This window comes from Sarcophilus harrisii, chromosome 5 (genome assembly GCF_902635505.1).
Source record: "Sarcophilus harrisii chromosome 5, mSarHar1.11, whole genome shotgun sequence".
In the NCBI taxonomy this organism is placed as follows: domain Eukaryota; kingdom Metazoa; phylum Chordata; class Mammalia; order Dasyuromorphia; family Dasyuridae; genus Sarcophilus; species Sarcophilus harrisii.
Genome location: NC_045430.1, coordinates 11,387,984 through 11,404,063, shown reverse-complemented (window position 1 = coordinate 11,404,063; position 16,080 = coordinate 11,387,984). Strand labels below are relative to the sequence as shown.

The 16,080-nt window shown below is 44.2% G+C and overlaps 1 protein-coding gene across 8 annotated transcripts in view; it reads left to right on the top strand.

The window, feature by feature from the left end:
- Window positions 1-16,080, top strand: part of TNRC6B (trinucleotide repeat containing adaptor 6B) — a 194,224-nt gene that overhangs the window by 56,525 nt on the left and 121,619 nt on the right. For 2 of the 8 annotated variants that reach the window (XM_031939132.1, XM_031939135.1), the window contains exon 1: window positions 3,404-3,658. The exons of the other annotated variants lie outside the window; for them this stretch is intronic. The gene's annotated coding sequence lies outside the window, so the exon portion shown is untranslated. Of the gene's footprint in view, window positions 1-3,403; window positions 3,659-16,080 lie in introns of those variants that run through there. 8 annotated transcript variants of the gene reach the window in all.

Below are 16,080 nucleotides of genomic sequence, written 5' to 3'. Positions count from 1 at the left end.
AGCCCTGCCTGTACAGCCCGACTTTCCCACTAGTCTCCTCCATTCTCATGCTCGCCGAAGTTTTCCATTGAGTTGTTTGGAGGCCTAGAATGAACACCTTCCTTTCCTTCATCTCACCCAGTCTCTGGCTTCCCTTCCACTCTGGTGCCATTCAGGTACCCTCTTCTAGGTAAAGCCTTTACTGAGTCCAACTGCTAGTGATTTTTTTTCTTTTATCAAACTTTATTATAGAGCATGGATCTCAAGATACGTAAAGTATAATGGAGAGTATAGATAATGGAAAAGCAAAATATACCGATAAAATTTTTTTAACGTTATTAAGTACAATAATAGAAAATGGCTGAAGCAGAATGCTCATATGTGATCTTAGTGAAAATTTCTCTAAATTTTCAGGGTGAATTTGGTTGGAAAGAATAAGTTAGCCAAGAATGATACCTGCAAAAGGCCACTGAGAATTTTTTTTTTTTTAAATACACTGACTCGAACAGAAGGGAGCGTAGATAAGGAGGACAATTTTGAAAATTAAATCAAGTATAGGCTGGATTACTTAAAGTAAACAATGTGAAATGGAGATTCAAGGTATCAAATGGATTTCTTTTAGGTGTTGTTGTGTATATGGAATTATTCATTGTTTAAGTTTAAAAATCTAAATTAAAAGAAATAATGTATAATGTAAATATTTGTTTGCATATTCTCTTACTTTGTAAGTTCTTTTAGAACTTGTTTATGTGCCTAATACCTAGCATAATACATTGCTAATATGTAATAAAGGTCTAATCGAGTGGAAAAGAACCAGTGGATTTACTAAGGATTCTTTAATCTGTTTTATGCTTGTATAAATAAAAACATGTATACATGTTCAGTATAATTTTAGAGAGCTTAAAAGTTTTCCAACATAGGTAGAATAGAGCTTGAGCCTGAAGTCAGGGAGACCTGAATTCAAATGCAACCTAAACGCTAACTATCGGTAGTACTTAGGTCACTTAACCTCTGCCTGCCTTAGTTTCCTCAACAGTAAAATGAAGCTAACAATAATCCCTCCCTGGCACGTTCGTGAGCATCAGGTGAGATATTTGTAAAGTATTTTGCGCAGGGCCTGGCAGTGGTAGATGCTCTATTAATGTTAGCCGTTAGTATTGATGCTAGTATTCTCTCTCTAATACAGAGGCTTTTTGCCAGGATTGGCTTATTTCTTTTTTGGGCAGTGATCCAAACAACTGCACTTAAACAAGCCTAGCATTTCTACCAGATCTGGTGGCAGCTCATCTGGTCATCCTGTCTCTGATCTCAACTTGGGCAACACCTGCGATCCAATCCTGCCTTCTTTACTTCGGAGCTGAGGGATTCTGGGCAAGTCACCCGGCTTGAGCAGGCAGTAGCCAGAGCTTCAGCTTCTTGGGGGCGTCCTGCAAGTTACTAGAAATAATGTGTGTAGAGCCTTCAGACCTTCACAACACAATATAAGTGGTTACTCTTACTGTGGGCATGCCAGGGACAGCGCCATCGCCCATTGTACTTGGAGTTGACCGTTTCTTATAGGTTTATGTCTGCTCATCGTTTACCACTTGACTCGGTCAGTCAGCAAGCATTGACTGGTACATACTAAGTGCCAGGCATTAGTCAGGCGATGGCATTGCAAACAAAAGAGAAACCTCATCTCTCCTTAGCTGGCCTCCTACAGGTAAACATGATAAACAGGACCTAATAGGGGAAAGGTTCTTGTACACCGTGACTGAGTCTTTAAAGACCTACAATACTACTACCACTACTAGTACAAAAAAGGATTGTATGGAGCTTTAAGGTTTGCCAAGCCCTTTACTGAGATTTCCTTTTATCTTCACTGAATTCTTGCCCAAGTGGTTGCTAGTGTTATTCCCATTTTACAGATCAAGAAATTGAGTAAGACTGAGATTCAGGGTCCCACCTAGTAAGCATCTGAGGCAGCATTGAAGTCCCGACTGTGGACTTAAGGCCAGGCTTTGTAGAGTGTGTTATGTTATGAATGGCAAAAGTTGTTTGATTGAACCACATTGTACAGGAAATAGCAGCGAAATGGAATAAGTTGGACAAGAAGAGGGGGGCCCAGATTGTGGGGCTTTTGGTTGCCAGAGTTGATATTTTGTGCTAGGGGAGAGACGGGGCAACTTTGGTGGCCAAGGGCCACCAAGCTGGGACGGTGATGCCCGCTGAGGGCCGGAGGCAGGGGGAAAGGACAGGGCCGGGCATCCGAGGAGAGACCTAGAAAGAAGGAAGTGAAGATGGCTTGGGCAGCCCCCTGACTGCCGGGGAGGCTTGTGGCCCATTTCTCCTGTGGTTTTGTTGCATTTCCTCATCTGAGTCTCAAGATCACTCGGAGGTGAGCTTCCCCAAAGCTTGTGGCCTATTTCACTTTTTTGGATTTACGGTTGTCACATCTGTACACTGGGTGGCTGGCCCATCCGGTGCTCCCAGAGGATCCTTGTCAGGGAGTGAGCTAGCCCAGGAGACCCAGTGAGGGGAGAAGGCAGTATGGAGCTGCCCCTCTTGACAGCTTTCTCAGAAAATTCTCGGACTTCCTTTTGTGGAAGCTATTCCCAGGAACAGGGAGCGGCTCCCACCTGGACAAGCCTCAGAAACCACCTTGGGGCCCAGCAAAGCTGACCTGGAGCTGCTTTTTGTTACTGTCTTGGTTTGGAATGGGAAGGGAACATTAGGAGTAGTAGAAGTCCAGGCTGGTCCTGCTGGCCTAATGCCTCTGTGGGCAGGCTCTGGGCTCCCTGACTTAATTCCCATCCCCACCTGGGAGCCCCAGATTTCGGCCTCTGTGGGCAGGCTCTGGGCTCCCTGACTTAATTCCCATCCCCACCTGGGAGCCCCAGATTTCGGCTCAGGGGCAGTGCTGTGGAACTCTGGGGATTTGGGGGTGTAGCAGTGGCGGCAGCAGCAGCAGGGGGTCTAGCAGCAGCAGAGGGTGCAGCAGCAGCAGCAGCAGGAACTCTAGCAGCAGCAGCAGCAGCAGTAGCAGAGGCTCTAGCAGCAGCAGTAGCAGAGGCTCTAGCAGCAGCAGTAGCAGAGGCTTTAGCAGCAGCAGCTGCAGGGAGGTGCAACAGCAGAGGGTGCAGCAGCAGCAGTAGCAACAGCAGCAGCCCCAGCCCCAGCCCTCTTCTCCTCCTCCCTCCCTCCCCCGCCGCCTGCCTCTCCTCCCTCCCCTTCTCCCTTGATTGACAAACCTGCCCGGGGTCACATGACAGGCCTCTATTTGAAGGTCACCACCAGCCTGCTTCCTTTAGAGAGACAGAGGGGGAGAGCGAGAGCAGAGGGAAGGCAAGAGTGCGAGAGGGAGAGGAGAGGAGTGTGTGAGAGAGAGAGAGAGAGAGGGAGAGAGAGAGGGAGAGGCAGGCAGGAGAGGCGAGGCAGGCAGGCGGCGGCCGCGGGCAGCAGAGGCGGGCAGGCGGGCAGGCAGCAGGCGAGGAGGGTGCCCACGCCAAGATGGCCGACAGAGCCTCTGCTGCCTTGTGAGCAACCGAGCCCAGGGAGCCAGCCCCAAGGACAAAAGGGAGCCAGCCGCCGCCAGTGCCGCCGCCGGGCCAGCGCTTCCCAGGCCCTGCTCGGCCCCTGCTGCTGGATGCTGCACGCCGCCGGGGGCTGGATTTCTGTAAGCACTGCTGCACTTTACCAGGTGGGTCCATGGCAGGCGGACAGCCCGGGCAGGGGCCGGGCCTCTGGCTGCCCCTGCCCACGGCCTAAACCCCCCTCCCCCCCTCACCTCCCCAAGGTAGGGTGCTGGGGGCTGGGGAGGAGGCCCAGGCTGGAGGGAGGGAGGGGACCGAGGAGGAGGAGGAGGAGGAGAAGGAGAAGGGAGGAATCCGCCAGCTCGCTGTAGCATTTCAGAATTCAATAGGGCCTGGGCAAAATGGAGCTTTCGCCGGGGAAGTGATGGCATTTTTAAAGGGTTTTGTGCAAATGACTTGTGTCTGTTGTCCAAACACAGGGGGAGTTGACGGATGAAAATCTGGTAATTGAAAAGGGATTTGACAAAATTCCCCCTCCCCCCCTTAAATCTGCTGCAAAAATTTGCATAAATATAAATGGCTTTGCATTCTTTCTGCTGCTAAGGCCGACAAAGGAGGAGGGAGGCAGACGGAGCAGGCAAAGCCTTCTCTCTAACCCCCCCTCCCTTTTTTACCAGGCCCTCCTTCCTAGGGGGATGGAAACCTCAAAGACGATTGAGGGAGGTGGGGGCGAGGAGGGGGGAGTTGTTTTTGAAACCTAAGGTTGGAGCCCAATGAAGGAATCAGCAAGGTTTGGCTTTGGAGACTGGGAGCTTGAAACCAGCCCTCCTGTGTGTTTGTGTTGTGTGTGTGTGTGTGTGTGTATGTACATACGTACATACATACATGCCCTACAGCTTGCCTGCACTCCTGCTTTCATTTTGTGCTCAAAAAGGTTCCACCAGATGCGCTTTTATTTCAACCGTGGTTTGAAATAAATGCCGTATCTTGTCTGTGTGCTGTTTTGAGGTACAAATCGGTTGTCCTGCATCGAAATGCCTTCTCTATTCATCCGCTTCTCTGGGTTTGTTTCAGGGCCTCCTCCATTTCCTACCAGAATAAGTGGTTTAGATTCAATTATGCGCTGGAATTATGATGGGGGTTTTCTTTATATGGCATAGATCTCCGTGTGTGGTAACTAACTCATTTTGACCAGGCAGCCATCCGGGAACGGTTTGGGGGGCTCGGATGAATAATTAGGTATATGTGTGGTTGTCAGTGTCCGTTGAAATTGTGCATTGCCTGAAGTTTAAATTCCATTGGTCTTAATGCCGTATTCTAGCGGGAGGATTAAAAAAAAAAAACCTGAAAACTCGCTTTCTGGGAGCAGCCTCCCCCTATCATTGTGAGAGTGTGATGTAATGCTCCTTCCTCTGTCTGGTGGGCTGAGAGAGGATTATAGTTTTGTGCTGTGGCAGTGAGAATGCCCCCAACCCCCATAGCAACACATCCCAGCTTCCGAGAGGTCTTATTCCCCGGTGTTTATGTATTTGTAGCCTACTGATTTATGCAGTGACACATTTCTTGAGAGGAGAGTGAGAGAGATTGTTAATCTAAATCTGTTAACAAAGCGGAAATTAGATTTAGAAATATATATCTTTAAAGGATGCAAACAGACTGAATTGTCCGAGTCAGATTGTTTATATAGGCACAGACTGCGTACTAGATCTGATAGATTGAGAATTACATTTTTATATTTTTAAGGTTTTTCTTTAAATTTAGTTATGATGTTATCATTGGGACTGAAAACATTAACAGAAAAGGAGAAAAATGTTGGAATGTTTTAAAAAAAAAAATTGACAGCCTGTGGAAGGAAAAGGGTGTGTAGTGATTTCAAAAGAAGCTTTATTCAGTTAGAATGGGTTGGCCTCCTTGTGCAGAAAATGGTTTACCTCTTTGACAGAGTCGTTTATGGATGGATGCAGTTATATGTTAATGATAGGCTTTCCATTTGATTTTCACCAAAAATTAAAAGAATTAAAGCTCACTAAATTGATGGGTTTTTCCTTCCTTTTATTAGCAGTAGTAAAGGAAGGAATGACTTTTGGTTTTGATATTATGAATATTCTACCATTTTCATTTCCATCACATTGGAAATAATAGTGGGGATCTTATATCATACCCAGGTACTCTGCAACCATCTTGGCTCATTCTTCTTGACTATGGTCTCTCTGGATAAAAAGAACCGACAAATAAAAATGGGAGAGAAAACAGTATTATGGACAAAACAGAACTGCAATTTTTATGTCTTTGAAAATGAAAGTACTTATTATGGGATATTTTCTTGCTGAATGCATAGAGTATTGGAGTATGAGTTTATGAGGGAAATGGTGCACTATTTGAGGTTTAATGGGGGAGGGGGGAAGATGTTTTATCCTTTTCTTGCTTTGTGCAGTACGCAAACAGTTGGATGTCAAGTTAATTTAGTTTGTTGCTTTGAATTAAGAGCCAGGGATGCTTGCTCTTTGGACAGAAAAAAGGGGACAGAAAATTGAAAATTATCATACTAGGGTACAAATTTAGGATAGCACACTCAGAAATAACAAAATACATTGTTTTGTCCAGCTATTTATCATAATCTTTTTCCTTTCAGGAGAGGCTTCTTGAATATTAGAAAATAAGGTTTTTTGATTGCCACTAGGTTCTTAGCAAAAACACTTGAAATCTTTTGATTGTGAGTAGTTGCAGAATAGGAGCTGCCATTTTGGATCTTTTTCTGTACACAAATCCTGATGGCAAAATTTTAAGAGTGTGATTCCAAGGTATTTGAAAACGGGTGATGGATGGTTATGTCACATGAACTATTTAAATGTACCATTTTCTTTTTTCTCCTTAGAGAATGGTTATCTTGAAGTATAAGCCAAAGGCTTGAAATTTTTTAATGTTAATAATTGAGGCAGATAACATCCTGCAGAATTATTTTAAAAATAAAAATGATGAGATTTTGGAAAACTGGATATTCACTGTGTTTTAAAAACTATTGAAGATGCTAATTTCTCTTGTTATTCTTTTAGTATCCTGCTCAACCAAACTTGTTATATTTAATCCTGTGATGATTATTGGATTGGCATTCAAAAAAATACCTAGTATTGATGGTTATTTCTTAGACATAAATGATAGTGTCATATATTAAACTTAAAATATTTCAGAAAAATCTTCTACTAGCAAATGGCACTTAAATCTGCAGTATTTTAGAAGAAATTGTTTTTACTTCTAGTTGAAATTTATTGTCAATTGAACTAGCTTCTGGTCTGGCTTTGAATGGAGTTTTATATTGGCCCTTTATTATCCTGTGGTGCATGAAGTTAGTACCTTAAGAATAAGTTTAGAAATATTGAAGAAAAGACTTGTTTCTGAGAGGACTTATATGCAAAAATAGGCAGATGAGGAAGCTCCTATTGTAAGATAGCCTTGGGTACATTGTACTTTATTCTTGGATAGGTCTATGCTATAATCATTTCAAGGGGCCACTCATGCCCACCCATCCTGGAGGGGGGTAGGTGGTGGAAAAAATGAGTGGATTCCTGCCTCTTATTTATTGTATGAATTTGGACATGTCACTTGACTTCCTTTGGACCTTCAGTTTCCTCATTTGTGAAATGATGTGCTCAAACTAAAGGATCATTAAGGTTCCTTTCAGGTCTGTATGTCACAAGCATTGATTTCATCCATGTGGGCACATTTCTTCCACCAGCATATTTTGCTTTCCAATAAGGTTACTTTCTACTGGGTGGGCACACCTTTCATGCCCAATGGAGAGTAAATCCCGACGCAGGGTGGGTTTTGTTGTTGGGGAAGGCTGGGGAGAAGGAGGAGGCCTGCTGTACTAGGAAGCCTCAGGAAAGGCTCTCTAGAAGGTGGCCTTGGAGAGCCAAGCCTTGCAGGAAGCAGAGATGAGCTACACAGGTATGTGGCAGGGGAAGGTCATGGCCAAAGAATGACAAGGTCCAGATGGAACAGAAGAGTAAGTGAGGAGGGGTGATCCATATGTAATCAATTGTGAATCATGGGTTGAAGGCAGATTTTTTTGAATTCCAATCCAACAAGACTTAGCAATTGTTTGCAGAGGCAGTAGGGAGCCAGGGAAGCTTCTTGAGTGTAACAGTGGCTGGTCATGCCAATGTTTTTGGAATGTCAGTATAGCTTCCATGAGGATTGATTGAGGAGGCAGAAGTTTCAGTATAGGGATTAAATTTAGGAAATAGTTCAGAAGAAAGGCAATGAAAGCTTGTGCCAGAAATGACTGTAGCATGAGTAGAAAAAGAGGGATGAGATAAAAGATGGGATGGGGAGTGAGGGAGTAGGATCACCAAGACTTGACAACTAGCTAATTGGTTCAAGGGATGACAGATGAAGGAAGAAGAGAGGGTACTTCTGAGGCCTCAGGCCCAAGTGGAAGCATAGTGATTTCTTGACAAAAATGGGAAAGTGAAAAGGTGGGAGGGGAGGGATAGGGGGAAAGGTACTGAGTTCTGTTTGCGGTACATTGAATCTGAGGTATCTCTGGCACATCCAGGAATGCACTTGCTCCTTACCCGTCATTTTCTCCATCTCACCTCTTCTTTTCCCCCTCCCCTTCACCTCCTCACTTTCTTCTTTGCTCCATTTTTCCTCTTCCTCCTCCTCCATCTCTTCATTTTCTTTAAGAAACACAGCTTAAGCCCCACCTTTCCTGAGAAAACTTTCCTGATGAGTTCCCCACCTGCTAGTGTTCTTCAGCCTGACTCAACCAGCACAAAGTTTGCTGAGTAGAGATTGCAAGAAACCTAATGCAAAAAGTTGGTGCTTTAATTAAGCACCAAAGACAAAGGTCTAGTGCGAGCAGGTGGAGGGCCAATCTGTCTGGCCCAAGGAGTAGGGGAAAGGGAGCAACCTACAATCAAGCTGACCCAGCAAGGGCTTTAGGTGCTTGAACCAGGCAACTGGAAGTCTCTAGGTACCCACAATGGGCTCTTGAATGGCATGATTTGATGGCACCCAAGAAGCATCTAATGACTCAACCTCAAGCTCATGCTTTCAAGAAGAGATTAGAGAATAAGGGTCCACAGATCCCAAAAAAAGTTTGTGCAAAGTTTAGGAATCTGTGAACTTGGATGGGACAAAAGTAACCAAAAGGTAACTTGGAACCAGATTATAAATGATATTTAACATACATGTCAAAATATTATAATTTAATAAGTCTCCTTTATAATTGCCTGTTATTTAATGCATTTAAAAACATGAGAATGGGCCCATATGCTTTACCAGACTTTCAGAGGGACCCAAATAAAATAGAAATCCCTGTTAAAGAGAAAAGCAAAGAGGGCCCAAGGCAGAGACCTCAGATTCACCAATTGTTCTGTTGGCCAACTGATGATGAGCACCTTCTTGAGATTGGGCTGGTTCTCAAAGAAAGGGGTTGTCACAGTCAGTTAGTGACCAGGCCTTTCCAGCTCAGGGGTGCTTTTGTCTGATGGGATATCTTCCGTGACTTCTCTCTCTTGGAGCTAATAGGTCCAGTCTTCCCTATTCTGTTTAGGTCTGCACCATTTCTCCAGTCCTTAGCCACCAGCCTAGGTCAGAACCTCATTGCTTCCTGCTGGAAATATTTCATGATCTTTCTCATTCTTCTCCCCTGAAGTTTGCCTCTTCTCCAGTTCATCTTCTACTCAGCTGCCAAAGTGCAGATCTGCTTGCTTACTCAGTAAACTTCAGTGGCTCCCTGTTTCTCTCTAGGATCAAATTGTTCACTGTTGAGCATCTAGTGCCTTTCACAACCTGCTTCCAGATTACATTTTAGAGCCTCTTCCCAGATCTTGTCATCCACCATAAGGTGCTCTCTGTTGTTTCTTGCCTTTGGGTTTTTGCCCAGATTGTCTTCCATTCCTAGAATCCATCTTTCCTCAACTTCTCTTGCAGTCAAATAAGGAGCTACCTGGTACAAGAAACTTCCCCAGCTTGTGCCTGCCCCTTCAAGATTTCCCCAGGATTTACTTTACACATTAGGTATGTACTTTCATATGTAAATATTATTCCTCCCTTTCACATAAGTTCTTGAAAGGCAAGTCCTTTTCATGTGCTGAGCACATGGCAGACACTTCATAAATGCTTGTTGATTGATTAATAGGACTTTGTATTCAGTGCTACTTGATTTGAGCTTACAGCTTCCTAGAGAAAAGGGGGAGGAGGCTCATTTTGGTGATTGTGGGATTTCATTGGGACCCCAGTTTGTGCTTTGCTCTGGGCACAGACTTCCCAAACGCAGGTTACCTACACCTTCTTAGAGAGGCATGAAAGTGAGCTGTCACTAAGGGTAATGTCCTCTTCGCTCATTTTAAGATGATTTTTAGGAGTACATTCTTTTTTTTTATCATGATTGAATTTGAAGCTAACACCCCTGTCTCTTGATCCAGAGACTTGGTTTGGGGTGGGGGGGCTGTGTTTTTCTAATATTTATGTCTTTGGAACCACCCATACTCAGCTGATCTCCTTTTGTGGTTAGGACTGAGGAACAGTCTTTGGATCACCAGGTGAGCCTGTGGCCTTGTGTGGACTGGGAAAGGGTCAGCAGGTGCTTCTGATGAGGAAGATGCCCATTTATTTATATTGCCCTGCCGCGATCCGGACTTGAGTTCAACAAACATTTATTAACTATCTCTAGGTCCTTATTCATATTCATTGAACAAATGAACTGGCTATGGCTGTTCTGCATTGGTCTCACTGGACAGAGTAGGGTAGCTCTATGTGTTGGGCATCTTTACTCCTTCCTAGCTTTACGTTGTTCTCTTCCCCCTCCCCCCTTTCCCTCTCAGCACTTAGCACACTGTTCTGAACACAGCAAACTTTTATTAAACATTTTGTTGAATAACTAAATGAATATTCAAGAAGATGGATTTATCTGTTTTGTAGAAGTCATTAATAATAAATATGTCATGGAAAATGAAGTGACTGGAGTGCAAATAGCAGATATTTAATGGTATGAGGGGGAGAATAAAACCTCCTAAAACTTAGTGCTCACTTCAACAGCTCATATGTTCTTGGTATCAACCTTTGGGGGGAGGAGGGGAGGCATTTGATTCCCCAGATTTTCTGCCCCTTATCCATGCTTGTTAGTCATTATATTCAGCTGATCTCAGTGAACATCATCGGCGTAAAGGGACAGCAATGATGCAGGTCCTTTGTCTGGTTTTGGGGTTTGTTTTTTTTTTTTGGTAAAACTTCCTGACTTCTTTCAGGCTCTGGGACTGTACCCTGTGTACTTTGTGGGACTCCTGATCAATATTTGGGCTGAAAAAAAAATTTAGAACTGTCATTTTAGATGAGAAAAAAAGAAAGCCATACAGAAGCCTTTTTTTTTTCTTATGTATTTTGATGATGTTCTGAGTCTATTCTGATATATTCAATTTTGTTGACAATCTGATCATTTAAAGCCATATTTGCCTCTGAGAAAGTACTTATGGTTACATTTTCATGGATCCCCTAACTTTCTAACTAGTAGGAAATGATGCTTCTTCATTTTATAGACTGCTACTAAAATAATTTTGGTGGCATAGGAGTTGCTTTCATTTCATGAAATGAATATATTTTAGAATTTTTGAAAAATACATTTGAACGTTTTCTTTAAAAATTCAGAAAATTATTGACTAAAGAAATCCTATTCAGTTTCTCTTTTAGATGGTGGACAGTGGATTAAGTGAGTAGGTATGTCCATTGACCTAATACCTATGAATCCTTTTTGTGTGTAGGAGCTATGCCTGTAGTGGGGGCTGTGCTAGGCATTTGTAGAGATTGCCAGGATACCCTTATCTTCAGAGGACTCTTCTGGTAGGTCCAGCTTAGAAGGTAGAGATTAGAATAACCAGAAAATGGAGCCTTACATGTGCCCAATACTGTGAGTGGTACAGATGAGCTTCTGTAACCTTTCTGAGGCAGAAGAATCCACTTCTGACTTGACATGGTCAAGAAACGGTTTGTATTTGTCTTAGAGTTTGATGTGATGAGATTGAAAGGAAAGACATTTCTGAGGAAGGGGATGTCATGAACAGAGCCATGGGGGTGGTCGTGCTCAGACACAGCAGCCAGTTTGTTTCGTGCTCTCCCTCTACCATCTTTCTTCTTCTCGCCCCTCTGGTCACTAACCTAACTGTTTCAGGCCTTCGGTGCTTCTGGTCTCCCCCCAGACCATGCTTCCCCCACATAATTCACCCTAAACATGGGGGAATCCTGTTGCTTCTTTGCTCAAGACGTTCTTGTTGTCCCTGGTATCCAGCACACACTTGTGATATTTAAAAGCCTTGCTTGTAAGTCTTGTTTGTGCCCACATTGCCAGACATGGTGAATGTTCTTCCTGATCACACAGTGTTAATGCAGATCTCCACCTGCTTGCTCGGCCTCCCGCCCCATAGTCCGTGCCCCTCTAGGTGCCTTTGCCCAGGCTATCCCCCTCCTCATTGCTGCCTCACAGAGTCTCTGGCTTCCTTCCGAGCCCTGTCCCTCACCTCCTAGAGGAAGACTCCCAGTGTCTTGAAGCTCTTTCCTATAGACTTCTCTGCGTGCAGGTTGTTTCCCTGATAGCATCTCTTTGCCACCTGGTCCCTGGCAGAGAGGAGGCACTTAATACAATGAAGATTAGTTGAAAGTTGATGAAAGATAGTAGAGGGAATTGAAACTGGGTATGGGGGAGCCATTGAGCCATGAGCAAGGGGAGTGACCTAATCAAAATAGTGTTGTGGTTTTTTTTTTTGTTTTGTTTTGTTTTAATAAGTCTGGTAGCAATGTGCAGGATGGATTTGAAAAGAAAGACCTGTTAGGACATGGTCACATGGTCATGATTGTGCTGGCTTGAGAACTGGGGCCAGAAAGAATGGATGGTTCGGAAGAGATGTTTCAGGGGGAGGAATTGGTATGACTTGATGATACATAGTGGAGAAAGAAGGAGAAGTCAATGATGATTTCTGAGTTTTTGAACCATTGGAGAAAAAAAGAAGTCAGGAAGAAAAGCCTGGGTTTAAGAGAAGAGATGATGAATTCATTTTTAGGTTGGATTAGGTCCAAGTTCTGTAAGAACTTGTAAGATCCTCTGTAAGAGGATCCATAAGGGAAAACAGCTGAAAAGAGGGGCTGGGGTTCTCACCAATGGACATAAGACTGTGGGATATGGAGAATTGTACATGTGGGAGATAAGCCTTGGGAGTGGACATGGTCCCTTGGGGGAGAGCATAAAAAATGTTTTTTAGCCCTTCAGGGATCTATAATTTGCTCCTTGTTGATATTTCCTTTATTGATGAACCTCAAAAACCATGTAGGTAGATGGTTGTATGTTACTGTGGCCCAAAAAATGTGCTCACCTGCTGTTTTACCTCCCCAGTAATTAGCCTCTCTGAGTCTGCAGGCATATGGATCACAGCTAGAGCCGTACTCCAAACCTTTCTGGTTTATTAGGACCAGCAGAGTCACAGAGCTGTAAAAAATCCCAGGTCAGCTCCACAGCAAGACGTAGGCATTAAGGACAGGGAAGAGAATATAAGAATAAGTGACTGGTTCAAGTTAAGGTTCAGAAAGCCAACAGCATAAGGACGGGATGTGGAGACTGTTTGGGGACAAAAACACTCCTGAGACCTTAGTAGAAAGTTGAGTTTGTGTGAGTGAATAGTGTGACATAACAATTCTAAATCAGCTAAAGGGTTTCTTTGTTTTGGTAAGGCGTCCAGGGCATTGATAGGAAGGCTGTCAGGGACTCTTCGAATGTGGAAGTGCTCTCCATCGGTTCAGATCAGTACCACATTTGGATGGAAAGTCTTGGAGCATCATGACTAACGTGACATGTCCAGGGTCAGCAAGCTAGTGTGTGTCAGCAGGCGTCCTTGAACCTGAACCTGGCTTTTCTGGACTTTCAGGCCTCACTCCTCTGTATTTGGACCTGGTCTCCCCTCAGTACTGGGGCTGCTTCCTCCTGCATCCTCTTTATCTGGTGGCCTTTTTTCCCCTAGTTTTATCCAACTACAGGTCTTCTATACAAGAGCTCCCCCTCCCCCTTCCCATCCCCTTACCCCCAGGAGGGCCTTCCTCAAGACCCTTTAACATCCCAAGGAACCCAGTTCTTTGCTCAGTCCACGTGTTGTCTCCTGCTGTTTCCAATCCTGCATTTCTTGGACGATGTCATCTGTGCCGCTTCTAGTTTCATTTCCATTCAATATGATCATATTGCGTTTATTTGGTGAGAATCTCAGAACCCCCAAAGTTAATAGTTTCACGTCATCAACCTATCTAGAATATTCCCCCCCACTGCAGACACCACATTTTGGGAGAGAGTTTGGCAAACCAGAGCATTTCAGAGGAAGCAATCTAGAAATCAAGTCATGTGAGGAAGAACGGGAAGAACTACATAGTTTCAGAGAAGAGAAGCCTCAGGGAGGACCATGACATCTTCAAATAATGATGCCTCTTGAATGAGGGATTCAGGACCATGGAGAATAATTGAAGCCATGAAGGAAAGAAAGTCTGCATTGAACAAGTGCCCACAACTCTGCTAGGAATATAAAGATACTTCCCCTTCTTATCTTGTTCCTAGCCCCCACACACTGACAAAGACCTCTGCTGCCTAGGACCCTAGGAGTGTGGCCCATGAGAAATCAAAGCCATCTCAATAGGGAATGGCCTGCCTGGTAAGGTAGTGAGGGCTCATACTCATTTCAGTGTCCTGGAGATCCTTGCTTCAGGTAGAGGTTAGGTGAGGTGGAAGTTGGATCCAGGCTGGAATGTAGAAAAATACCTACATATTAAAGAAAGTTGATTAAGGAGTAGTGAGAGAGGTAGGAAGGTAAATGAAGGGAAGAAATTTTGAAGGCTGAACTACATTAAAGTTGTGGATTTTGGGGAAGCCAAAAAGGATGCTAGATTTGGCCTTTGCTCAGGCATTGGGAACAGACCCATCCCGTCTTTACTCAGGATGACTGATGTCTTAGTAAGAAGGGAGGGAAATTCCCCTTCTCTGGAAAACCAGAATTCAGAGATCAAATATTGGGAGGATTTAGTCTTAGCTAAGTTTGGTTGCACAATGAGAAAAATGTTTGGTGGCTCCCCAATAATGGGATTGTTTGTTAGTTGGAGTTTTTTGAGAGGCATGATATACGGGCAGCTTCCTCAGAGCAGTGCTTCCAAACCCCATGGAATGGACAAGAGGACCATGATTGAGGGCAAGAGAGAAGCCTCCTTCCCCATTCCTATACCGATGCCAGGCACGAGCAGGCTTTCAGATACAGTGTGTGCTCGCCATTTCCTCAGCTCTTATGATACTCTTTCCCCTTCCCCTCCTACTGCCCCCAACCCCCCCTCTCTCTGGTTGTCCCTCTTCTTCTTCCCCCTGCCCTGGGTGTCATGTATAATGAAGGTGATTTTCATATGTAGCATGTGGAATCGGCCTCATTAATTTAGAGTCTCGCTAGCATAGTAAGTCAGTTTTCTGAAGCAGTGAAGGGTAAAGCGAGAGCGGGTCTCGAGCTCTTTGTGGTCATTCCTAGGTGTCTTGTGCTGCCAGTGTTGGTCTATGATAATGAGAGCCTGCATTTAGGGATCCCTCTAGGGTTGATTACAATGCAGTTTACACCCATTATCTCATTTCATCCAGGGTTCGTGTGAGCAGTGCTTATCAGTAAAGGTCACTTGCAGCAACATGGGCTCCAGCAGAGACCTGCCGCCCTTCCGAGTCCTGAGATCCACAGTGTTGAACACTTTCCTGTATGGCCTTCCTCTATTTTCCCTTCTTCAGGGGGAGTTTGCTCCTCTTGTCCAACAACAACAGAAGGCTTGTCTGATTGCTTTTAGTCTTCAATAGCCTTGAGGTAGCTAAGCAGCTGTAGGCTCTATCAGAAGGGGGTTCCTAATCTCTGTCAGTAAACTTTTAAAAGTATTCTGATAACTATTTTATCTTAATTGATTTCCTTTGTGATCCTTTGTGTTTTATTTTATGTGTGTAAGGATATTCTGAGAAGAATTTGGTAAGGTTCTACACAGTGGGTTGGAGGAGCCACACCAAGGTTATGAATCCCTCTGGTAAAAGGAGACTGGAAGGAGATAGCGGGGTGCACAAAGCCGGCCCTCCGTATCCACCTGTGGCTGTTTTGATACAGAAGTGAGTCACCTTGACCCCTTGCCAGGCCATGAAATTGCTCTTGGCTTCCCTACCCAGCAAGAGGGTGTGTGTGTGTGTGTGTGTGTGTGTGTGTGTGTGTGTGTGTGTGTAGCAGCAGCCTAGGAGGGCTGGGGACCCAGAGGCAGACCTCATATTCTGTGTGGTGCTCCTTGTGCTGGGTTGCAATTATAATTTGTTCAAATAAATGACTGTTATTTCCTACAAATTTGACAGTGGTTTGTATGTAAAATTTATATACAATGTAAACTCGCCACATACGTGGGTCTCATTTTATCCTTTCGTTTATGTGTAGAGAAATACATTGTCTACAGTTTTTCCTTTTCTTTCTTGGAATAACTTGCACATGGTAGGCATTTGATAAATGTGAATGCCAGATTTAGTTTACTTTATTGGCTCTCTAGTACAGAACTTCTTAAACTT